A 13,048-nucleotide genomic window follows, 5' to 3' on the forward strand; every position below is an offset into this window, starting at 1 on the left:
CGTAGCGCGCCGGTGTGCAAAGTGGCCAGGCCGGCCTCCCGTCCGCCCCGACCCCCGGCCCTGCCTTTGCCCCGCAGCCCTCGGGAGTTCCTTTCACGCCCCGCACCTGCCACGAGAGGAAGCTCTCGCCCGCCTTCGCGCTCCTCCTGCCCGCCTGAACGCTCCGGGTGACCCCTTGCAGCGGGTTAGGCCGCGACACGCGTGCAATACGTGTTCATTCCGGGGAGAAAGAGAGAAGGGCCTCAAAAAAAGACATATTGGAACGCCTAAAAGTTCATTCCCGTTCGTCCCAGACGGCGGCGCCTGTAGGATCGGATGCAGCTGACCAAGTGGACTGGCTCCGGGCCCTCTTGTTTATCCCGGACTAAACCAATGCAGGCAGGGCCAGGCTCCCGTTGCTTTTCCTGGCTCTTGTAAGAGAACCCTGTCCCTGGTGGCCCAAGCTCACCTGATCTTGGAAGTGAAGTGAAGCAGGGTCGGTCTTGGGTGGGAAACCCCTGAGGAAGTCACTCCCTACCCACGACCAGTTTGGTTGAGTGCTTAAGAGCCGGGCCCCAGGTTTGAATCCCCACCAGTTGGGTGACCTTGGACTAGTTGCAGTTCTCTACAAGCCCTCTCAGCCACTTCACCACTTCACAGGGTATCTGTTGAGGGTAGAGGAGGGGTAGGTGATTGTAAACCCCAGTGAGACACATGAGGCTTGCTGGGTGACCTGTCAACAGTTCTCTCAGAGCTCTCTCAGCCACACTTGCCTCACAGGGTGTCCGTTGGGGGGGGGGTGGAAGAGCAGGCGATTCTAAGCCCCTCTGGGACACATGGGATCTGCTGGGTAACCTGGGGCCAGTCAGTTCTCTCAGAGCTCCCAGCCCCACCTGCCTCCCAGGATGTCTGTTGTGGGGAGAGGAAAGGTAGGCGCTTGTCAGATGCTTTGAGACTCCTTCGGGTAGTACAAAGTGGGGTCCAAAAAACACATCCATCTCTCCCTCTCTTCCCATAGCCAAGCGCTTGGCTTGGAAACCTCTGGATATTAGCCGAGTGCAACTGAAGGCCCATCTTCACCACCCAAGTTTGCAGATGGTCACCTTCCACAGCCTAGATGCGTTCTGGATGCAGAGGGCTCCATTCCCCCGAAAGCCCACGTGGAAACCTACTGGACCCAGAGGACTTGACATCTTATGACTTTTATGGTGCTCCTGGACTTGAAGCTTGTTCTTCCTCAGTAGACCAGCATGGTCACCCACCTAAGAACTAGCTTTCTAAACCTTTTGATTCCGCAGGTGTCCCAAGATTCCTTTAGGCCTTTTACAGTGCAAATGTAGCTGTGGGTGTGGTTCTGCAGACACAGACCCTCCAGGCCATGGCAACTGGGGTCTGTCCTGCACCCCTGCCTTTCCCTGATGTTGGGACACAGCTGGAACAAGCAGGGGCCTCTCTGTTGGGGACTGCAAGAAGATGCCCTTTTGTTCTCAGCTGGACTCAGGAGGAAGAGGCTGCCCCAATTCCACAACAGCACCGGTTGCAGGGGAGGCTGAAGCGCAGGGGTCCCTATGACAAAAGCCACCACTGGCAAGTTTAAATTAAAAACAAGTTTAAATTAAAAACAACCCCCCCCCCCAAGTATTTAGCATGGAGACAGATCAAGATGGAGCCACATTAGTCTGTCTTTAGGAGGAAAAAAGATCTTGAGTCCAGTAGGTTAAAGAAGGAGCAGGGACTCAGGCAGTTTGTGAGTGGGTGGGCAGGAAGGGATGTGCCAGTGTTTGTCTCTTGTGGCCCTTTCTTGCATATGCCCTGTGGGGTGGCAGGTGAATTTCCTCCAGGCCAGGCTGGATTTTGGAGAGTTTTGGTGTGGGGAGAATCACTTAGCCATGAAATTGGGGTCACTGGGTGGGCAGATAGTTGTGAGTTCCTGCATCCTGGGTGGGCAGGTAGTTGTGAGTTCCTGCATTGTGCAGGGGGTTGGACTAGATGACCCTGGAGGTGATTCTATGAGAACACATTTACTGCCACAAATTTTGTTAAATTCAAGTGGGGTTAGTTGTGCGGGCTTGAAGCAGCAGAAGAAAGTTGGAGTCCAGCGGCACCTTGAAGACTAATAAGCTATAAGCTTCCATGCACTTCCTCGGGTAATATTGAAATGGGACTGACCACTGCATACATATAGGTAGAGCGTGAGCAGTAAATTAGAATACAAGAGAATGAATAACAAGCTTAGTTTATAAGGTTAACATTTTAGTTTGATGGGGGGGGAGAAACGTAGTGAAGGAAATAAATATGTCAAAATCAGAGATTAATAGGCAGATGGATCCTTAATTGCAAATGGCTGTAGGCAATTAATTTCATTGGTCTTAAAGGTGCCCCTGGATTCAAACTTAGAGCCACCCAATGACACCCGGCAGAGGAAGGATTCCGGGTCGTGAAGCTGGGATGTTCGAGTTGCTGGCGGCTGAAGGGAAGGACCAGCTTCATATTGGGGGAGAAGTCAGTGTACGGTGGTTTCCCACCAAAAGCGCCCTGCCCCCAATACTCCACAAAGAACATCCGGAGACGCTGCAGCGGGAAGGCAGCTAACCAATGAATGAATCAGCAAGGCAGATTTCAGAAGCCCGAGCCGTGCGGTTCCACACGTACACAGAGCCCGATGCGCGTCCAGGGACACCGTAGGACCAAGCGGGTTTTACGGAGGACGAGCTTCCGGAAGCCAAGGCTCGCACTTTTAAAATCCGTCTCTTAACCCGCTTCTGGACCGGCGCCCTAGACCCACACGGCCGCGCGGCTGAAACCGCCCTCGCTTGCTTACTGTACACGTGACGCCCAGCAACTGCACGTGTGAAAGGATGCAGGGAGCGCAACGGGGCAAAAAAAAATCCCTTAAAATCCGTGTTGGATCTGCGAACTTTCACAAACTGTCAAGCCGTAGGTCGACAGCTGCCATCTGGGTCGCCTGGTTCGCCACGAGCTGCGCGGGAGATCTCCTTTCCTTCCCCTGCTCCCCACCCCCACAGGCCGCTCTTTCCCTTCCCGAACACGCTTCTATTACAGTCAATACGGTAAAGTGACCGGGAAAGGGGGGGGAGCCAACCCCGGCCCTCCAAGGCTGACCCGAAAACGAGGCGAGGAAGAATCGGCATTTCCTTGCCCCTCCCCCACGAGTTTCTCCGCAGTTTCCTAAGCAAATTAGGAGGGGGGGGTCCTTGTCCCCTCCCACCTTTGTCCCAGAGGAAGCCTTTTCCAAAAGGTGCCATTAGGAACAAGCCCGGAACGTTCCTGATTCCCTCCCAGGGCCTTAGCGGAAGCCGCGCAGCAGACGCCGAAGCAAACTCAAGTCCTGGAAAGTTTGACCCAGCCCCACCAAACGGCGGTACTTTGGACCATTATTGCGCACGCGCAGAGAGAAAGGCGTGGCACTTCTTTTGGGCAGTGGAAGGTTTTTTGGGGGGACCTGGTTGATCTACTCGGGGAGTAGCCATTTTGAGTAGAAGCAGCAGACCAAAGTTGGCGTCCAGGAGCAGCACTTCTTGAGTCCCAACTAAATTGGACTCAAGGCATAAGCTTTCTGGTGTGCATGTTTTGCAAAGAAAACTTTGCTGTCTTAAAGATGCAACAAAGACTGGCCTTCTCGCCCCCAGCCCACCCACCATTTATTAATTGATTATGAAAGCATTTATACCCCGGTTTCAAGGCTGCTTGTGAGCCTGGGCTCTTTGCATACACATCCCATAAACCATTTCCAATGTTGCTATGCAGCTGCATTTTCTCAGTGCAAAACAGGAAAATCTACTTCTAAAAATTCATTGAAAGTGCATTATCCTATCATACATGTGCAGAATAAGCAACAAACGATGAGAAACCTGAAGTTTCTTGGCACAACCTTCGAGAGGCAGGTTTGAATCTCCACGGGCAGTGGAAGGTTTTTTGGGGGGACCTGGTTGATCTACTCGGGGAGTAGCCATTTTGAGTAGAAGCAGCAGACCAAAGTTGGCGTCCAGGAGCAGCACTTCTTGAGTCCCAACTAAATTGGACTCAAGGCATAAGCTTTCTGGTGAGCATGTTTTGCAAAGAAAACTTTGCTGTCTTAAAGATGCCCCCCAGGCTCCAACTTTGTTCCGACCTTGAACATGCAGTTTAAAAAATGCCAAGGCAATGGTGAAAAATAAGGTCAAATACATGTATTTTATTACTCAGTTAAATATATTTTAAAATATCACATGCATTCTTGCTTTCTGCAGGGGGGTTGGACTAGATGACCCTGGAAGTCCCTTCCAACTCTATGATTCTTTTCTATGATTTCACCAATAGGCTTGCTCAGGAAAATCTTTCAGTAGATTCATCTGTGTGGACCTGAAGCAGCAGAACCAAGTTTGAATCCAGGAGCGCCTTGAAGACCAAGTTTTATTCAAACTTGTAGCTCAAAAAGTGTGCTTGCCCATTAAAACCTATTATCTTGATGAACCTTTCTTCCTTTTTCGATAGTTCTTCAGAAACTAGTATACTTTCCATCATAGCATAGGCCTTAGCCTAGTTTTATAATCTCCCGTGACTGATGCCACTCTTTATTTTCTTGTATCTTCTGACCCTGAGCCAGTCACATGCTCTCAAGCTGAATCTACCTCACAAGGTTATTGTGAGGAGAGAGGAAGAATGCAGGCCAAGTTGGGACTCTGTTGGGGAGAAGAGTATAAATGAAATCAAATAAGAATACCCCTACGGGCATAGAGCTGGGGTCATTGGTGGAGTGGGGGAAATTGTGAATTTCCTGTGTTGCGTGGGGGGGTTGGACTAGATGACCCCTGAGGCCCCTTCCAACTCTTACATTCCAGCAAGGAAAGCTGCTCATATGTCAGCTCCAAAAACCTTTTAACAGGGCATACCTAAAGGGAGTCAGGCCCATCAAAGTGAATGGAGAGACCAAGGCTTGGAGCGGCCTGAGCACACTCAGGATTCTGCTGGAGGAGTTCTTCTTGGCTCTCCTCCCTCCATCTGCGTCGCCCCTCCTGCTGCTTTTCTGCTTGGCATGACCGGAACAAAGGAAGCACCACTTTTGACGGAGGCCCCGCTCCTCCTTGCCTAACAAAGACCTGCAGCTCCTGGCATGGCTTCTGGCGTTGCTGCCTAGCAACCAAAGCCCAATCCTGGGCCAGCAGGAGCCGCCTTCCCCACAAGGCCGGGCCTCCTCCGGAGTGCCTACTCATGGGACGTGACGGAGGAAATCCCGCCTTCTCCTGGGGCCTGGCTCCTGCCTTGCTGTTGGTTTGTAGCCTGGGGCATCATTGGTGTCAGCCTAGGCCCCTTGCCTTTCCCTAGAGCGGCTGCACCAGCCAAGCCTTGGAAGAGGAGTGAGGCAAGAGCATTGCAGCAGTAAAAAAGGCAAAAAAAGCTAAGTGTAGAACTATCCACTCTCCCCCCAAGGAAGTGGGTGTCATGGCCATAGTGGAATGTGCAGATCTTGAGCAGGCGCTCACCCAGTGGAGACCCATGCATGACCAGGGTAGCAAATTGGGGTGTGGATAACACACTCGATAATTCATGGCTAGGACAGAAAGGGGAACCTGAAGTAAAAAGGACACCTATGGCTCTTATGCTTCCAGGGATTGTTGCAACAAAAATTCTCTGGAGTCTGGTGGCAGCTTAAGGTTAATTAAAGAAAAAAACCTGCCACATGAGTCTGGGGGAAAGTTACACTGAAATTAATTTTTTTTAGTTTTTAAGGTGTCACTTAGCTCTTTAGAAGGCCAGATCCTGAAGATGAAACTCAAATACTTTGGCCACCTCATGAGAAGGAAGGACTCCCTGGAGAAGAGCCTAATACTGGGAGTGATCGAGGGCAAAAGAAGAAGGGGATGACAGAGAATGAGGTGGCTGGATGGAGACACTGAAGCAGTTGGTGCGAATTTAAATGGACTCCGGGGAATGGTAGAGGACAGGAAGGCCTGGAGCAGTTGTCCTCAACCCCCGGGCCGGAGACCGGTACCGGTCCATGGATCAGTTGGTACCGGGCCGCGGCTCCTCCTCCTCCTCCTCCTCAGCTGCTGCCTCGGGGGCTGCCCTGCCACTCTGCCACCGGGTCCCCTTTAGTGCTCTCCGGCAGCCGCCATGGCTGGGGCTCCCCCTCGGCGTGGCACTGCGCAGCTGCTGGCCCAGTGGACGGCGGGAAGTCAGGGGCGCTGGCAGGAAAGCAAGTGGAGCAGGGCTCGGGCCTGCTCCCCAGTCATTACCGTTTTACCCTCCAGCAAGCTAGGTACTCATTTTACTGACCTCGGAAGGCTGAGTCACCCTTGAGCCAGCTGCTGGGATTGAACTCCCAGCCCCATGGTCAGAGCTTCAGACAGCAAGTCAGCTGACTTACCACCCTGCGCCACAAGAGGCTCTTAATGCATGTTAATTTTAACCCAGAAATTAACATTTAAATATGCAGAGTCAGTCCAAACTCTAGGCTCAGACGAGAGTTAATGTTGCATTTAACAGAGACACCTTGCCTGCTGTTGGAGCACTTGTATATAGGCTGCGATAGGAACCCGTGTCCCTGCAGACCGTGCCCCATGACACAGATGGGAGGCAAAAGGCTTGCCTCTGAATTGTCTGGCCCAGTTTGTAATTTGGAGTTTTAAATTGGGAGCCTTGTTCCCTCTCCAAGACAGCCTCCCTGCAGGGCTCTGTGCTTCAGTCTAAAATGGCTGCAGATTAGATCAGGTTGTCTTGTTTGCTGGAACATGCAAGATCTGCGGTGTGTATATTTGAGCAGAATATAAAGGGTGTCCTGCAGGGGGCATCAGAGGAGATGTATATTTAGCATAGAGAGGATAGGAACTGCCTGATGATTTTCATATTATCTCCTCCAGTGTCCTGATTAGCTTAACAGGATACTTCCTGCTTGTTTCAGCACCCTTCCTCCCTGCTTGCCTCCAGAACAGCAGTTGGATAACAGAAGAATGACTGCAGACAACAGTTAGACAGACTGTAGGTCTCTCTCTCTCTCTCTCTTGCTATACATAGTTGCTGAAGGGCATTTTGACCCGGCCAGATCCCAGGAAGGAAGTAGGCTGTTGTGTACACAGGTTTATGGCTTAGAATGATGCCACAAAATGAGAAAGGCCAAAGGACCGCCTCTCAGGGAGAGCTATTTATTGCCAACGTGACAGAGAAAAAGAAATATGTTTTTTTCAATTCATTTCCTTCATTTGTACTCCCAATAGGACTTGATTCTCCTCTCTTCCATTTTATCCTCACAATGACCCTGTGAGGTAGGCTTAGAAGAAGAAAAGCTGTTTTTTGTACCCACCTTTTTACTACCCCAAAGGAGTCCCAAAGTGGCTTACGTATACCATTCCCTTCCTCTCCCCACAACAGACACCCTGTGAAGGTAGGTGGGGCCGAGAGAGCTCTGAGAGAACTTATATTAGAACAGCTCTAAGAGAACTGTGACCTAAGGTCATCCAGCTGGTGCATGTGGTGGGGGAAATAGGGAATCAAACCTGGCTCTCCAGATTAGAGGCCACTGCTCTTAACCACTACACCATGCGGCTCTCTGGTTAGGAAGGGCATGTGCCACTGGCCCATGGTAAGCTTCCATGGCAGAGAGGGGATTTGAACCTCTGACCACAATGCCAGGCTGACCACAATGCTCATCTGTCTGTCTGCAGGGCTCAGCTTCAAATCTCAACCCTGCCCTGAACTCACTTGGTTTTAACCAATCCTTGACACTCCCCCAATACGTAGGTAATCACAGTCATCACCTGATATATGGATCCTTTAGAGATTTTTGCCCTCCTTTTCTCTCCACTGGGGGCCCAAAGCAACTTCCAGTCACATTCTCACCTTCTGCGTTTCTGCCTCACTCAACAACCCTGAAAGGTGGGTTAGATGAGAGTGACCAGTCGCAGGGTAGCCAGGAGGTTTCCTTGGCAGTGTAGAGATTCGAACCTGGGCCTTCCAGCTGGAGCCTACATGTGAGCAACACAAATACTACATGTTAAAGCCATACAAAATTCCTCATATCTGTATTGATAAATATTCCCACTTTTGTGTGTGTGTGTGTGTGTGTGTCATTTGTCAATTCAAGAAACTGGATAAGATCCCTTGAGATATTTCAGAGGTTTATTTGGTCTTTTAGTTGTGGTAAAAAGCGACAAACGTTCAACACTGTAACTTTACATATAAACAATATTGCAGACTAGCAAGTTCTTGCTACAACTGGGGGCATCCTTTGAAATCCTGCTATTCTCTTGCTATTTTCTAACTTCCCCTTTTGCAATTGACTTAACGCAATAACGTTTAGCAGACTGGTACAGGAGTATCAGTGGCACCTTTAAGACCAACAAAGATTTATTGGTGAGCATGCACACTGCCTCAGGTATAATATCATGGGATGAAAATAATCAGGTCAGACTTGGAGATGGAGTGAGAGGGCAAATTAACATACAGCCTAAGGAAATTGCCCAGGTTCCGGAGATGCATAGGGAAAAAAAGCAATTTGGATTTGTTTGATTTTGCCTGAGACTGAATTGCACAGGAAACATTTGGCCACAATAAAAACGTAAATGTCTACATAAAGAGAACAATGGGCAGATAGTCAATTGCTGGCAGTGGTTAGCCAGCCGAGATCTTGCCCTTTTGCCCCCTGCCTGAAGTTATGGGGATTGTTTTTTAATGAAGGGCTAAAGAGATAAGAGAATCATGATACACGTGCCAAAAACAGATCTCCATTTGAGGATGAGAAGTCCGAATAACCAATTGAAAACTCACAAGTTAGCAAGATATAAAGCAGTTTGTTTAAAGCCTTCTTGGTTGTACAGAGAAAGGTTTATCCAGACACATACGGTCAGGGGCACATTAGGTCACTGATATGATTGATTTTATTCTCATATAAGGCCATAATTGGGGGCCTACAGGCGGTTTTAGCTTATTTCTCAAAGAGATATGTTTTCCTCTGCTGTTCTCCTCCTGCTCTTGGCAATGTTTCATATCCTTCTGGCATTTTATGAGATTGATGTCAGCAGTGCTCTTGTGAGATCTAGGGTCAGCAGACGTCATCAGATAGTATGGGAAATTTAAATTATTTTTGGGGATAATTAGATTATAATTTTATTATTATAATTTTTTATTTGGTTTTATATATATGGGGTTTTTATCTTGTGTGTAAACCGCCACGAGCCAGTATTCCTGGGAGTGGCAGTATATAAATATGATTATACATTTTAAAAATTGTATATTGACAAATAAGATTTTTTTGTGCTCTGCTTTTTACTACCTGAGGGATCTCAAAGCAGCTTACAATTGCATTCCCTTCCTTCCCCCACAAAAGACACCCTGTGAGGGAGGTGGGGCTGAGAGAGCTCTGAGAGAACTCTGACTGGCCCGAGGCCCCCCAGCTGGCTGCATATGGATGGGCGGGGAATTAAACCCATTTATCCAGAGAAGAGTCTGCTGCTTTTTAACCACTACATCAAGCTGTCTCCAAATCTCCAGGAATATTGCAGGACAGAATTACTAGGCCTTGTTAAAGCTGTTCTGACCAAGCAGTAATATTGGGGATCTTTCAGCCTCACCCACCTCATAGGGTGTCTGTTGTGGGGAGAAGAAAGGGAAGGTGACTGTAAGCCGCTTTGAGACTCCTTCAGGTAGAGAAAAGCAGCATCTAAGAGCTAACTCTTCTTCTTCTTCAGTAATATCAGGACTCTCTCAGCCTCCCCTACTCCACAGGGTGTCTGTTGTGCGGAGAGGAAAGGGAGGGTGATTGTAAGCCACTTTAAAACTCCTCCTGATGGATGAAAAGCAGCATATATTTATTTTATAGATTTTATTTATATATAAGAACCGACTATTCTTTAACTTTCTGGTTCTTCATTCAATATTCGAGTCAAGTTTATGCGTCACTTCCCTTTTTTTGCTGGGGGAATGGACCATAGCATGACCCCCCTTCTCTTCCCTTTCCCCAAATGTCAGAAAACTGGAGAGGCCTCATGTGCTCGCCTGTGGCGTTCTGAACAGCTCGTGTTTCAAAAGAGAAATATTTGCTGCTTCTTACTAGAGAAAGGTTTGGCCAAAACCGAGCCTTGTCAAAACTGATGTGCCTGGTCAGAAATATCTCTCAAGATGTGAAGCAGGGAAAAGAGAAGGGGTGGGTGGGCAGGAGAGCAGATGGGCATGCCGAGGAGGAACTCCCAAGAAAGTTCATTTAGCTTGGGTTGTAACCTGATTCTGGCCGCCCAGAGGCTCTTCCTGCCGCATTACGAAGAACCAGGGCGCCAAATTTAGCCCTGAAGGAGGTTGTGACCTTTATCGAAAGGCCAGAGGGATGGTTTATAACTCCACACTCAAAGGATGCCAGGAGATGCTGGAGACCTTCTTGCTACTGTCCACCCCCCCCCCATCACTACTATCCTGGGATAGGGCTGCCCTCTTTCAGGTGGGACATGGAGACCCCCCTCAGAATTACAATGGATCTCTAGCCTACGCAAGCTGCTTCCCCCTGGAGAAAAATGGCAGCCTCAGACAGGGAACTGTAAGGGGTACCACAGTGAAATCCCTCCTTAGGTTTTCTCCCCCACAGGTTATACCTCCAGTTCTTCAGGAATTTCTAAGGCCAGAGCTGGTAGTCCTATGGAACGTGCTTACAGGTGGGACCCTTACAGGTGGAACCCTCAACTCAGAACCTGTTGTTTCTAGATCTTCACAACCCACCAGTGATAGTAAAAAGAGCAAGTTGACAGACATCCTATTATGTGTCTCAGCACATGGCTGGTGAATCACATAAGAAGAAGAGTTGGTTTTTATTCCCTCCTTTCCCCTACTACCTGAAGAAGTCTTGAAGCAGCTTACAGTTGCCTTCCCTGCGTCGCCCAACAATAGACACCCTGTGATGTAGGTAAGGCCGAGAGAGCTCTAAGAGAACAGCTCTGAGGGAACTGTGACTGGTTGCATGTGGTAGAGGACTGGGGGATCAGACCCAGTTCTCCAGATTAGAGTCCTCCACTCTTAATCACCACACCATGCTGCTGAAGAATTGTTTGTTTCTGGACCCCGCTTTTCCCTACCCAAAGTAGTCTCAAAGAGGCTGCCAGTCGCCTTCCTTTCCTCTGCCCACAACAAGCACCCTGTGAGGTAGGTGGGGTGGAGAGAGCTCTGAGAGAACTGTGCCTAGCCCAAATTCACCCAGCAGGCTTTGTGTGGAAGTATGGGGGCCAAATCCAGTCCTTCAGACTAGAGGCTGCTGATCTGCACCCCCCGCCCCCACACACAGAGTCTGTTTCGTAGCTCACCACTGGAACCTGCAGGACAAAGAGACTCCAAAAGGAAGCTGGGCCTGTTTGAGCATTTGCACAATTGGACCATCCTCTGTTTGATGAGCAAACAACGGCTGCGCAAGGGGGCAGGGGACAACTGTGGGAAGGACGTCAACAAACCCGTCACTATGTCCCATGTCGATATGCAGCCTGCAGGCAGGACCCTCACCTCGCCCACTGGGGTGCCCTGGGGTGGGAACGGTCTAGGGATGGACATTCAAGGCCCATTCTGTCCTCCCCTGAGTAGCAGGGCCAAGGGGGGGAGGGGCGTCGGGGGCAAAGGTCAGGGGTGGGCTTGTGGAGGGAGAAAGGGCAGCAGCGGAGGGCTGGCGTGCTGCCCTTTGAAGCTTTTTTTGGCACGCTCCTCATTGGCCGAGGCACCCTGGCCGCTGTCCAACTAGGAAAGTTGAGGCCTGAAGGCAGCAGATTCTAGAGTCGTGCTAAAGGGCAGTGTGTCTGCAACCGTCTTTCACTGTGTGCTGTATTTTTATCCTGCCCTTCCTTCAAGGAGCACAGTGGGGTTTGCGTGTAGGGCTGTGCGCTTCAGCTGCCGAAGCGGCCCTTTGAGCCCGAAGCAGCCAGTGCTGCGGCACTGGGGGGAGGGGCAGCACCGACTGACATGCCCCACGCCCCCCCCCCCAGCCCTTCAGCGCTGGCAGCTTCGGGCTCAAACAGCCTCTTTGGCAGCTGAAGTGCATAACCCTACTGTGCGGTTCTTCCCCTCATTGCAAGGTAGGCTAAGCTGAAAGTATACTACTAGCCCAAGAGACTCTAAGTGCCAGGGAGATTTGAACCCAGGTCTTACAGATCTTAGGCCACTGGGAAAGAACAAGCTATTTTAACCAGCCTTTCAGCTCAGGCACCAAGACAGCCAGTATAGACGAGTAGTTGAGGCTGGGTGTCCTGGCTGCGGTGTGAGAAACCCAGGTTTCAATCCTTACTCTGTCATGGGAGCCGGCTAGTTGAATCTAGGCCACTGACTCTCTCTCTCACACACTCCCAACTCTGGTTTGGGAATTACCTGGAGACTTTAGGGCTGAAGCCAGGAATGGGTTGGATTTGGGACACAGAGGGAACTCGGTGGGGTCTAATGCTATGGAGTCCCCCCTCCAAAGCAGCCATTTTCTCCAGGGAAACCGCTCTTTTATTTGGGGATGAACTATAATAATAATAATAATAATAATAATAATAATAATAATAATAATAATAATAATAATATTTATTTCCCACCACTCCTGAATTGGCTCATGTCATAAAAGCCCCATTAAAACCCCCAGAATCCCCAACATGGCGGAAAACCCCTCCCCACCCCCCCGCTATTAGAGTAGGGGTAAGGAGGCAAGATGGATACTCATACCTGGATACCTGTACCTGGGGGGGGGGAGCGTGGATCTACCTCACCAACCCCAGCCTCAACCATAAACTTGGCGGAAGAGCTCCCCAGGTCCCAACTACTCACAGCTTTAACCTACCTCACAAGGTGGTTGTGAAGATAAAATGGAGGTTATATGAAATGCATTGTCTCTGTCCTGGAGAAAAGAAGAGCATACCTATCTCAATCAACTTTTAAAAGGGACAGCTCTGACTGGGTGCGTGGTGAGGCCTATGGCCTGATAGCTTTTGTCACACACCAGAGTTAACATGGCAACTCACGCGCAAGCAAAAGGAGTTTGTGGCAGGCCCTTTCTAACTGGGCAGGGAGACGTGATTCCCTGCATGCCTTTCTCTTTCCGCGAGGCAGGGCCTTTGGAGGCCCTGAAAAGTGG

At 49.9% G+C, this 13,048-nt stretch overlaps 1 long non-coding RNA gene across 1 annotated transcript; it reads right to left on the bottom strand.

Annotated features, from left to right (window-relative positions):
- Positions 1-4,429: 4,429 nt before the first annotated feature.
- LOC143841475 (uncharacterized) lies at positions 4,430-11,469 on the bottom strand. Its single transcript, XR_013232696.1, has 3 exons — positions 11,259-11,469; positions 7,734-7,940; positions 4,430-4,661 (listed from the first exon to the last, which is right to left on the bottom strand). It is a non-coding gene; the product is annotated as an uncharacterized LOC143841475 (long non-coding RNA).
- Between the last annotated feature and the right edge of the window lie 1,579 nt (positions 11,470-13,048).

This window comes from Paroedura picta, chromosome 7 (assembly GCF_049243985.1).
Source record: "Paroedura picta isolate Pp20150507F chromosome 7, Ppicta_v3.0, whole genome shotgun sequence".
In the NCBI taxonomy this organism is placed as follows: Eukaryota; Metazoa; Chordata; class Lepidosauria; order Squamata; family Gekkonidae; genus Paroedura; species Paroedura picta.